This window comes from Pagrus pagrus, assembly GCF_965226575.1.
Source record: "Pagrus pagrus genome assembly, chromosome: 13".
NCBI lineage: Eukaryota > Metazoa > Chordata > Actinopteri > Spariformes > Sparidae > Pagrus > Pagrus pagrus.
In genome coordinates, this window is record NC_140197.1 from 6,381,895 (window position 1) to 6,394,760 (window position 12,866).

General features: G+C 39.2%; 3 long non-coding RNA genes across 3 annotated transcripts; all 3 read right to left on the reverse strand.

The window, feature by feature from the left end:
• Positions 1-4,147: 4,147 nt before the first annotated feature.
• LOC311267527 lies at positions 4,148-5,376 on the reverse strand. The gene is made up of 3 exons (XR_014623847.1): positions 5,309-5,376; positions 5,122-5,175; positions 4,148-4,291 (listed from the first exon to the last, which is right to left on the reverse strand). It is a non-coding gene; the product is annotated as an uncharacterized lncRNA (long non-coding RNA).
• A 339-nt stretch (positions 5,377-5,715) lies between these two features.
• LOC311268000 lies at positions 5,716-6,555 on the reverse strand. The gene is made up of 3 exons (XR_014623902.1): positions 6,536-6,555; positions 5,904-5,975; positions 5,716-5,733 (listed from the first exon to the last, which is right to left on the reverse strand). It is a non-coding gene; the product is annotated as an uncharacterized lncRNA (long non-coding RNA).
• A 141-nt stretch (positions 6,556-6,696) lies between these two features.
• Positions 6,697-7,754, reverse strand: LOC311268675. Its single transcript, XR_014623996.1, has 5 exons — positions 7,560-7,754; positions 7,298-7,431; positions 7,202-7,246; positions 6,987-7,073; positions 6,697-6,766 (listed from the first exon to the last, which is right to left on the reverse strand). It is a non-coding gene; the product is annotated as an uncharacterized lncRNA (long non-coding RNA).
• Positions 7,755-12,866: the final 5,112 nt, after the last annotated feature.

Sequence of the window (12,866 nt, forward strand, 5' to 3'; positions counted from 1 at the left end):
CATGAATCAGGCCAACAAGCTAACTAGCGGTGTCACCTGTCATTTTTGTTAATTGAACGTTACTTAAAGGTTAGCTAATCTGTTTGAAAACACCATCACTGTAAGTTAGGGACTGAACACAAACATTGCGTTAGGTTATAAATTTACAGAAAATAACAGGGAAATGTTTTCTTACCTGATATAGCAGGAGAGCAGATCGGTCTGACCCTTCAACTGCGTCCATACTCCACTTTTTTGTTCTCCGTTGAAATCCCACAACTCGGATTCGCTCCAAAAAAACATGGCAAGCAGATGTAAAATAATCCAGGTAATACAGGTTATCCATTAGTGGTCAGATAGCCCGACTGACGCTAGCGCCGTACCGTACCCATCCAAACTGACGTATTTTCAAAAAAGAAGGCACGCACAGTTGTCATTGGCCAGTTGTCTTGTTGACAGCCACATCAACCAATCATTTTCAAAGCAACATGGCGAGACAGCCAATAGCAATTGTATCAGCGTGGTATCGGTATTTTTTATCAAGAAGAGATTATAAAGAAAAGAAAAGAAATATTTATTTATTTTTATTTGTAGGCTGATACAAATCTAACCAGTGATGACATGTTCAGCCGCATGTCATCATTCAACCGCTGGCTGTCAAGGTGGTGTCCAGCAAACGATGTGGGCTTTGTTGATAATTGGCGGACTTTCTGGGGAAAACCTGGTCTCATTAGGAGAGACGGCATCCATTCCACTTTGGACGGAGTGGCTCTCATCTCTAGAAATTTAACCCATTTCATTAGCCAACAACCAGCCTGACAACCCAGAGTTGAGACCAGGAGGCAGAGCTGCAGTCTTACACGCTTCTCTGAGCTTCCATTAGATCAGTTGCACACCCAAAACTTCATTGAGACTGTGTCTGCCCACCGACCACCTAAATTAATTGAAAATTATTTATTCATTTGAGACAAACTTTTTGTAACCACAGCCTTTTTCTATATATTGTTTCTTGATTTTTTTACTTGCAAGAGATTGAAGATTTCTTGTATCAGTGTCTCACTCTGCGGCTGGCTAGTTTAGATATTAGGTGCATCAAACTACTTCAATATTCATGTGTTAGGCCTATTTGGCACACAAAAATTGAAGCTTCAGCTAAGAGGCCCTTCATTCAAAAGAGCGCTCTGGGGGTTCATGATGCCCTTATCATTTTGATAAAGTGCAAATGTACTGTTATTTGAATAAAACTTCAACAGCAAGAAGCTAATCGTTGTTGTTACTTCCTGCCTGGACTATTGCAATCCTTTTTCCTGACTTTGCCTTTACTCATTGTATTTTTGTCAGATTCATTGGCATTATATCCAGAATTACAGTTTGAAGTACTAACTATATAAGTCTACACCAGTACTTTTATACATACCATATAAGTACTAGTGAACTAGATTGTGAATAAGAGTTACCTTAACATTACAGAGAAAAACGTTGTTAGTATGGACATAAACCTTTATATAATGAGCTACATATTTAATTACAGAGTTTGAATGTAAAAGTACAAAGATATAAAACTAATCTTTACCTTATAATTACAGAGAAAAACATTAGATTGTTAGTATGGACATAAACCTTTATATAGAAAGTTACATATTGAATTACAGAGTTTGAATGTAAAAGTAGACATAATGTTAGTATGGACTTAAACCTTTATATAACAAGCTACATATTTAATTACAGGTTGAATGTATAATTACATGCAAATATAAAAATAATAAGATTTACCTTAAAATTACAGAGAAAAGTGTTAAGATTGTTAGTATGGACATAAACAGTTATATAATGAGCTACATATTTAATTACAGGTTGAATGTATAATTACATGCAAATATAAAAATAATAAGATTTACCTCAAAATTACAGAGAAAAGTGTTAAGATTGTTAGTATGGACATAAACTTTGATATACCAGGCTACATATTTAATTACAGATAATTACTGTCATTTTACGTGAATGTGTATGTAATTTAAGAAAACAGAAAATATAACATAAAATTAATATAGTATTTTTCTGTAAAAAAATGAGAAATAAATCTAGTTTGTCATTACTGTCATAATACTTAAAATAACAGGCGGATTGTTGATTTACAGATAATGTCTGTAATTTCACAGTTTTGTACACTATTTTCTAAGAACAGAAAAACTACTGTAAAAAAATAGAGTCATGTAAAATTAGGATTTTTTTTTTGTTATGTTGTTTAAGTTACAATAAAACATTTTCATTGGCACTTAGGGAGGAGTTCCTTCTCCCCTGTTAGGCTTGGCAGCGGGTTCCTCTAGGGCAGGGGTATTCAACTAAAATTCAAATAGGTCCAGTTAGAGAAAATTTCCTCAAGCAAAGGTCCGGAACATCATACCCAGTTGCGGACGGCCATGTAAACAACCCTTTTGAAAAAACGGAATATGCAATATGACCACTGGATTACTACTTTTCTAACCCCAATATTTGGTCATGTATACGCCAATCGGGATATCCCCATGGAAAGGAATATTAATTTGTGTTGTGTGCATGCTCTATTCACAAGGAATCTTAGACTTTTGAGTCCAGGAACTACTTGTTGTAAACATGACAAAACCCAAACCACACTTTTGGAGCAAGGAAGAAAAATATTACCTCTTGAATATTATGTGGGTATCAACGGGTTATTCAAAATTTTTCAGAAACCGGAATATTGACCTTAACCCGAATACTGACTGTAAATGTAGTCAATGTTACCCACCAAGACAGCATGACAACAGATATGCATGTGCAAACCTTCTAACCTGTTTGCATACAGAGGCAAAGGAAGGATAAAAAAAATAGGGCAAATCAAGCTTTTCCAGGACATTTAACTGTTTTTTAAATTTTCCATGTGTTTCCATTTCCCAGATTTACCATGTTTTCCAGGATGCGTGGGAAACCTGTGACAGTATATAATCTTATCTGTTTAGTTTTCCCAAACCACTGTACTGAACGCTCAGCCCAGCAATTGCTGGCAAGTGTTTGCCATTTATTTGAGTTGTGCACTAAACTGTTCATGGAGCTCATGGCCAGTCAAAATCACAACTTTACTGACAGAAAGGTCAACCTAAAAATATAATTTGTGCATACCAATTACAACGTGGTACAGCTGTGTTGGCTTGAAGGCCCTCTTGGTCCCTTGGCCCTTCATATTAAACATGGCCATGATATTGTTGGTCATCAATCTGAAAGATGAGCATATGAGGTGTCTACAGTTAGTCTATTTTTTAAGGGAGGAGAGAGATGGTGAAGGAGAAATGGATGGAACGAGGTAGAGAGAGAAGGGATAGATATATTGGGGGAGGGAGATGGAGACAGGGAGGAAAAAAGAAGTGCAGAGAGAGATAAGGGCGGAAGGAGATATAGAGTTGTACATGACAGCAAAAATGAGCAGAGGTGACAAGGACACGAGGAGTCATGCAACAGGCATCACTGTCAGAATCTGAACTGAAAAAATGACTGCTTGTGATTCGAATGTGTGGTTTGTTTTTATATACCCAACAATACCTGTCCATGATCTTCGTGGTGCAATCTCTGGTGTTTTTGCCACCCACTTTGCTCAACTGGGTAATCTACAGGGAAAAGGAGTAAATATGTTTTCAATATATTAATACATTTACAGTACCTTGCATGCCAGAATTTATAAAATTTAGTATAATGACTGGAAGTGGGTTGCACCAGCAGGGAGAGTGGTGGACAACCTTTTGGGGATCTACCGCGCCCTTTTCTGAAGCTGTACAGATCTATTATTGCAAGCAGAGCAGACAAGAGTGAAAATCACCACAACTACTAAGGCTGAGTAATTACAGGTGATAATGGAGACATCGTATGGTCGATATTTTAACATCCTTCTTTTAAATAAAGACAAGCTATGTGCTGCATTTGTTTGATAATGATAGGTCATCCTGGCAGCATCAAGTAATTATTATTAAATATGGCAACTAATTGGTTTTGAAATTTAAGACAGATGTCCTTGTCTGGGTTTTTCAGATCATCCAGAGATCTATTCAGATCTAGTAGTAGATCAAAAAGACATGGTTGCCTACCTCTGGTCTACCACACATGATGTCAAACATCTTAAAATGTTATTTTACCAGAACTTGTCTTTTGTCGCCGTTTTTTATTTTGTCCTCCATGGCGTCTACCTCTTCCATACTGTCCATCCTTGTGATGTGGTAGGTTGACACAATGGGGTCAGCCCCCCCAATTCGTTTAACCTCCTGCATTATCTCCACCAACTTTTTAAGGACACATTTCTGGAACTCTAAAATAGTAGAATGACATTTGAAAAGAATGTTAATTCCATTTGAGAATAACTTTATCCTCAACTTTGTAAAATGCATTTATTTTAATTTTAACACAAACATCCATGAAGCCTGCAATTCAATCACTCCACACCTCATGTCTGTCACTTTAAGAACACAGTGAGCATTAGCAGTTTGTTCAAACACGCTGTATCAAGACTGGACAACATGCCTCCGCCTACTAACATTGTAAAAGTGATGTCAAAATATCAAAATAACATCTGGCAGAGGTTTGAGAGCAGCTGTTACAGTTGTCAATAATGCTGTGACACACTGCTTTTATATGATCAAATAACTAATTATAACTAAAACTAAACTGATCAGTACAAAATAATACAAATGGATTCTTTTGTGCATATTAACTTTTAAGTTGTCTCCAGTGTTTCCGCTAGGATTTTATTAAGATGTGGCGGACATATGGTGTTAAACGTATGGGCTGTAATAACCTGCTTCCTTATTGATGCTTTTATTTTGCAAAGTCGGTGCCATGATCAATTACATGTAACAGAAACCATGAGATAGTTGTCTGTTGTTTACCTTAGTACTCGCGAGTACCCAACCCAGCAGCACTCTGCTGACGGTTGAGACATGCCGCGGTGGTGTATTTGCGACAATAAAAATGACAGAAAATAAATTTGAAGGAGCGGTGGCGAGGATTAAGGAATGGCGGCCCGCCACTGCTAAATGAACGTAGCGGAAACACTGGTCTCGACCTACAGTATGCAGCTAAATACACAGACAGTAACTTCATGTATATCTACTATAGCACAATTACAGACAAATTACTTACTGGCCATGGACATTGGAAATGGATCCAAAGGGGTCCTTGGTGTCTGAGGCAGTTCTACATTTGTTCAGAGAGTAATAACAAATTCAGGTGAGATAATATTGCACTGTTTGTTAATAGGGTTGATAATAATATGCCCACACATAGATCTTCCTTGTGTTATGTTGAGATTATAACTGATCAATCTTACCTTGTCCAGATCTTGGATGTCCTCTGGTGGCAGATGAATCACTCTCGTGACGGGACTTGGAGCGCTCTTTAGGGTCCGGGCAGCTAAGCTGCCAGGACACTCCATGCTGCAAAATGTGTATTTTCAAAATTTTGTCTTGATAACTGAATTTTTTACAGTGGTTTCAAATCTGCCTGCACAACAGTGAATGGCTTACTCAATTTGTGAAGCCACTGTTATATTGCCACTTGCCAATTAGCTCATAGCGATAGATGACAGTCTTTGGTTCCAGAAGTTGTGGGTTCAAGCCTCAAGTGGTTCAAAATGAACATTGTTGTCAACTGTCTTGCCTTCCTATTCTCCTGCTTGTTGCTCAGAATTGCCAAAAATAGCCCGGACCCGACCCATCGCTGCGCAGCAGCTATAATTTCTTGATCTGGATTTCCCTGTAACACCCAGGGAACACATGTGACAGGAAGACAGGAACATGTTTAGAATGCTCAGATCACATTGGCTGCCACTTGTTATTGGACAATATTCCCACAATAGCAACACATTAGGTGTTTACACTATGTATGGCAATTGCTAATTATTTTTAAGAAATTGATTATATTACCTTGTCTGGGAGTTGAAGTTTCAAGAAATGGTATCACAGGTGATAAAGAAGAGGAGTACCCTCCGTGTCCTACTGTATATAACACCAACAGGAGCACATGTGGGACATGAAGACAGAAACATGCTGCATGTTATATATGCATAGACTGTTTACTGAAAACTAGGGGTGGGAGAAAAAAATCGATTCACCCAAGTATCGTGATTTTTTGTTTTACGATTTTTAAATCGATTTTTTTATTCAAAAATCAATTTTTTTTTTCCAGATTATATAGTTATACAGTTTTTCATTGTTTTGATGAGAAATATTTAGAAAATTTCAATGTTCGTTTTTCTTTATTGAATACTTAGGCTATTGCATTCTGATTGTTATACTGCTCAGGAGACTATCGACTTTCGACTATCTAGTAACATCCGTTTGCGGAAAAAAAAACATCATGGTGTTAAAAATCGCAAAAATCGGCAATATCGAAGAATCGCAATTTAAATCGAATTGACACCCAAAACAATCGTAAAAGAATCAAATCGGGAGAAAAGCATATTGTCCCAGTCCTACTGAAAACATATGCTTACATTAAATAAAATCATAACACACTTAATGAATAATCTATATACAAGTCTGTATCATCATCTTACCATGTCTGGGAGATGAAGTATACATATATATATTAAAAAAATAATAATAAGGACTCACAACACACAGGTGACCCCAACAGGGCTTGGACAACAGATGAACCAACAAAGGACAGTGACACTGGAATGGAGGGTGTTAAATGATTGCTATACAACATACCTTACCATGAGTACTAGGATTTTCAGCTCCATTGTCACCTGAGCATGGATCTGCCAACTCGTCCATGGAGGATCCTGTAATCAAATTTCAAATACCATGTATGAAACTTATATTTGACACCAATTCAGATAACTTCACTTGTATCCAAGCTTTGAATTCAAGTAATATGTGTGCAGTGTGATTATTTACACAGCAATATAAAATTATCTGTCATCCATCCCAACAATATCATTGATAATAGTTTGACACACTTCTGTTGAACCCTGGCCTATTAAGATAGCCCACTCAACTTACCTCCATCAGTGGCATCATCAATAGTGGCATGAGTCTTCTTCTTTATTTCTGGTGGCTTTGGATATGCCTCCAGACTGGAATTTTTACCTAGGTATAATACAGAAAAAGATTCATACATCATGGTGTACAAATTATGTTGTAAAAAACTGTATATTTGAAAAAGCCTTTCAAAAAATCTTTTTTGTAATAGAGTCAAGCAATGTATTCATACTCACTTGATTGCTTTGCTGATGGCACATCATCTTCTGACATGAATTGTCCTGAAATCATAGTAGTACCATTTTTAAAGGTGGGAGCATTTATTCACTTACCTTCAATATAATCATTATATTTTCTTTTCTTCACAAGCCTCTTGGTGGTTACTTGTGGCACGGCAGTGGTGGTCTCAGTATCAGTTTGGGTGTTGTTGAAGTGTAGTCGTAAGCTTCACACTCTTTCTCATTTTCTAGAAAAGGTGTCAAAACAGATTCACATTAAGACTCTTAAAACTCTTAATGACTTGTCAAATGCCAAAACAAACGTGGAATTGTCTGCTTCATTTCTTCAAAGCATAAAAATATAAAAATGACATACCTGACGTCATCTTTATTTTCACCAGAGGGAAAGCATCCCAGTCATCCTCTGGGTCCATCCTCTTTTTATGGGCTGAATGCACATGGTGCTTGGGCCACCGCACAACGTTTTTTTCTTCTTGTACCCAGTTTTTTGGGACAACACCTTCAAAGTGCTTGTTATCCTTCTCAATCCACACAACTCTGGCATACACCATTGTCTGAAAAATTTATAAATTGCTGTTTATTATCATAGACTTAAGCATGGCCAACTCAAGTGCAAATAAATACACATTTCTAAGGGTGCCGTACAGCTCTGGGTTAAGCAGTACCCCAGATGCAGAGGCAACACTGCTTGCTGCAGCAGGGGCTGGTTCGAATCCCGAATCTGGAGGCTCTTTGCAGCATGTAATTCCTCCTCTCTCTGCCTCCCGATTTCCTGTCTCTCTCAACTATCCTATCAAGTAAAGGGAAAAAGCCCCCCAAAAAATATCTAAAATAATAATAATCCACGTCTCTTCACGCCGCACTAACAGTCCAGGATTCATTCAATTTAATGTAACAAAGGGAAAATGGCATAGCCTCCACTGTGTGGTAGACAAAGAGCTTTCCTTTTCAAGTCCTGAATTTGTAGCAGCTGTGTTTTAGCCATGCTGTGGATATTGGCAACAAAAGCAATGTGGAGGAGTTTTGACTGGCAAGGCTTCTCAAAGAGGCTGGAGGTTCGTCGATCAGAGATCACGCTGCAAACCAATTTGCCATCAGGTCTTTTCTCTGTAACAAATGCTACACTGTCATCCTGGAGCAGAAAACAGCTGTCCTTCAACTTTACTGACACGAAGGGCAGTGGCCTTTGCTTCTGCATCTCACTTTTTTGTGAACATGCCCTCTCTGCCATACGTTTTGCCACTTGCACCAAAGGGTTGTGGCTGGTCTTCACAAGCTTCTTGATTGTTTGAAGATGGCTCTCACATCGTTCAAGGAGCAATCAAAATGTGCAACATCTTCATGGAGGTGTTTTACTGCATGCACATTGTAGACAGTGAATTTGTTTCCGTAGATCTCAGTGCAGTTGTTCACAAAATGATTTAGGAGCTCAGCTGCATATGGCAGTAACTGTTTTCGTCTCTCATGATCTGTAGTGAGAAGGACTGACATTCCAACTGAAAGACAGAGGAAGTGGTGGTACAAGTCTGGGCCCACAATCCCACAGAGTACCACAGGTCCGGTGTATAGTAAAAACTGTCTGAACTCTGTGGCTTTCCATCTGTCCAGCTCATGAAGGGATCTGGGCTTCCTTGCCAGTTCACTGACCATTGCATTCCTCAATCCAACAAGTCTATTGGAGAGTTCAGCTCTCTGTCCTGGACGGAGCCTGCGAGGGTTGGGGGTTCGACACAAGTAATAAAGGATGCGTCTCACTACTCCAAGACAAACAAGGTGCATATAATCAAGTACAAATGAGGTGACACATGGGATGCCTGCTCTTATCAATGGTGTCTCTCCATTCTGATGTTTTGCTGAGTAGGCCAGCTGGCTGAACTTTTCATCTGTTCTTTTTGGGAATGAATCCTTGCTGTTGTACACTACTTTGCCCAACCATTCACCTCCCTCTTTTTTAAATAAAGTTCAGGTTTAAGGGGGGCCATTTTTTGGAAACAGGTCCCAGAGTGGGTAAATCTCAAAATGTTGACCCAGAGTTTTTGTGTTGAATCCCACAACGAATCTTTAGTGAAACGATGTTGTCACAGCCTCACTTCTCTAACCTGCCATCTAAACCTGGACCTTAACACACCACTAGACGTAACAACAACAACAACAACAACAACAACAACAACAACAGCAGCAGCAGCAGCAGCAGCTGACTACTCTGGATCTCTCGGATACTGCGCCTGCGCCCAGACTGCCTCCCAGTCAACAGTCGATAATGTTTGGAGTCTAAATACAGCGCGTGAGCTTTCCACCACGTCTTCTCTTATGGCAGGGGTAGACAATAAGGGAAATTTGCCACTGGCCCTCCGGGCTTTTGAAGATCACTGGCCCCACCATTGTTTTCTCTGGGCCCCTGCCAAATCTAACCAGTGATGACATGTTTAGCCGCATGTCATCATTCAACCGCTGGCTGTCGAGGTGGTGTCCAGCAAACGATGTGGGCTTTGTTGATAATTGGCGGACTTTCTGGGGAAAACCTGGTCTGATTAGGAGAGACGGCATCCATCCCACTTTGGACGGAGCGGCTCTCATCTCTAGAAATTTAACCCATTTTATTAGCCAACAACCAGCCTGACAACCCAGAGTTGAGACCAGGAGGCAGAGCTGCAGTCTTACACGCTTCTCTGAGCTTACATTAGATCAGTTGCACACCCAAAACTTTATTGAGACTGTGTCTGCCCCCCGACCACCTAAATTAATTAAATTAATCAAATCAAAAGTCCGCAGAAGAGGAGTTGTGCATGAAAATCTAATAAAAATTAACAGCAACTCTGCAATTTCAAAACAAGACAAGAGGATTAAATGCGGACTCCTAAACATCAGATCCCTGTCATCGAAAGCTGTATTAGTAAATGACTTAATTTCAGATTGTAATATTGATTTATTCTGTCTTACTGAAACCTGGCTGCATCCTGAAGAATATGTCAGCCTGAATGAATCCACTCCCCCTAGTCATATTAATACTCACATTCCTCGAGGCTCCGGCCGAGGAGGTGGTGTTGCAGCTATTTATGACTTAAGTCTGTCTATCAATCCTGAACCTAAATTAAATTATAACTCATTTGAAAGCCTTGTTCTTAGTCTTTCACATCCAACGTGGAAAACTTTACAGCCAGTTCTATTTGTTGTAGTGTATCGAGCACCTGGTCCTTACTCAGAATTTTTATCTGAATTCTCTGAGTTTTTACCAAGTCTAGTCCTCAAATCAGATAAAGTAATTATTGTAGGTGATTTTAATATTCATGTGGATGTCGTTAATGATAGCCTTAGTACTGCATTTATCACATTATTAGACTCTATTGGCTTCTCTCAGTGTGTACATAAACCAACTCACTGTTTTGACCACACCCTTGACCTTGTTCTAGCTTATGGTATCGAGATTGAAAATCAAACAGTTTCTCCACAGAATCCTCTTTTATCAGACCATCACTTAATAACTTTTGAAGTTCTATTACTGGACTACACACCATTAGGCAAAAACTCCTTCACTAGATGTCTATCTGATAGTGCTGTAGCTAAATTTAAGGAAATTATACCGCTGGCACTAAATTCAATGCCATGTCTTAATATAACATATAACACAAATTGATCATCTTGTTGATAGCACTGCAGGCTCATTGCGAACAACACTGGACTCTATTGCCCATCTGAAAAAGAAACCTATAAAGCACAGGAGGTTAGCACCCTGGTATAACTCAGATACCCGCAAATTGAAGCAAACATCACGGAAATTTGAAAGGAAATGGCGTTCCACCAATTTGGAAGAATCCCGCTTAGCCTGGAAAGATAGCCTTAAAATATATAGGAAGGCTCTCCGCAATGCCAGAGCAAACTATCACTCGTCATTAATAGAGGAAAATAAAAACAACTACAGGTTTCTTTTCAGCACTGTAGCCAGGCTGACAGAAAGTCACAGCTCTACTGAGCCATGTATTCCTACAATGCTCAGTAGTAATGACTTCATGAGCTTCTTTAATGATAAAATTTTAACTATTAGAGACAAAATCCATCATTGCTTGCCCTCAACTGGCACTATTGTATCTTTAAACACAGGAACCTCAGAAACAGTTGTGAATTCTGACTTATATTTAGACTGCTTCGCTCCCATTGACCTCCACCAACTAACTTAGATGATTTCTTCATCTAGACCAACAACTTGTCTCCTAGACCCCATCCCAACTAGGTTGCTGAAAGAAACTTTACCTTTAATTAGCACATCTCTACTAGAAATGATCAACCTGTCTCTATTAACAGGATACGTACCACAGTCCTTTAAACTAGCTGTAATTAGACCACTCCTTAAAAAGCCTAATCTTGATCCAGAAGCTTTAGCCATCTATAGACCTATATCCAACCTCCCTTTCCTCTCCAAGATCCTTGAGAAAGCAGTCACCAACCAGCTATGTGACTTTCTTCATAACAATAGTTTATATGAGGATTTTCAATCAGGTTTTAGAGCACATCATAGCACAGAGACGGCACTGGTGAAAGTTACAAATGACCTCCTAATCGCTTCTGACAAAGGACTTGTCTCTGTCCTGGTCTTACTAGATCTTAGTGCTGCATTTGATACCATTGATCATCACATTCTACTACAGAGACTGGAACACTTAATTGGCATTAAAGGACCAGCATTACACTGGTTTGAGTCCTATTTATCGGATCAATTTCAGTTTGTACATGTTAATGATGAGTCATCCCTGTATACCAAGGTTAGTCATGGTGTTCCTCAAGGCTCCGTGCTTGGACCCATACTTTTCACCTTATGTATGCTCCCTCTAGGAAATATAATTCGGAAACACTCCATAAACTTTCATTGTTACGCAGATGATACCCAGTTATACCTATCAATAAAGCCAGATGAAACTAATCAGCTTACTAAACTCCATGCATGTCTCAAGGACATTAAGACCTGGATGACCTGCAATTTTCTGCTGTTAAACTCAGATAAAACCGAAGTTATAGTACTTGGTCCGAAACACCTTAGAGATGCATTATGTAATGACATGGCTAGTTTGGATGGCATTGACTTGGCCTCCAGCACCACCGTCAGGAATCTGGGAGTTATCTTTGATCAAGATATGTCCTTCAACTCCCACATAAAACAAATTTCAAGGTCTGCATTTTTTCATCTACGTAACATTGCAAAAATCAGGCCCATCCTGTCTCAAAAAGACGCAGAAAAGCTAGTCCATGCATTTGTTACTTCCAGGCTGGACTATTGTATTTCTCTATTATCAGGCTGCCCTAACAAGTCTCTAAAGAGTCTCCAGCTGGTCCAGAATGCTGCAGCACGTGTACTGACAGGAACTAAGAAAAGAGATCATATTACTCCTGTATTGGCCTCTCTGCACTGGCTCCCTGTAAAATCAAGAATAGAGTTTAAAATCCTTCTCCTCACTTACAAAGCTGTTAATGGTCAGGCACCATCATATCTCCAGGAGCTCTTACTACCCTATCACCCAACTAGAGCATTACGCTCCCAGAACGCAGGATTACTTGTAGTTCCTAAAGTCTCCAAAAGCAGAATGGGAGCCAGAGCCTTCAGTTATCAAGCTCCTCTTCTGTGGAACCATCTTCCCGTTTTGGTCCGGGAGGCGGACACCCTCTCTACCTT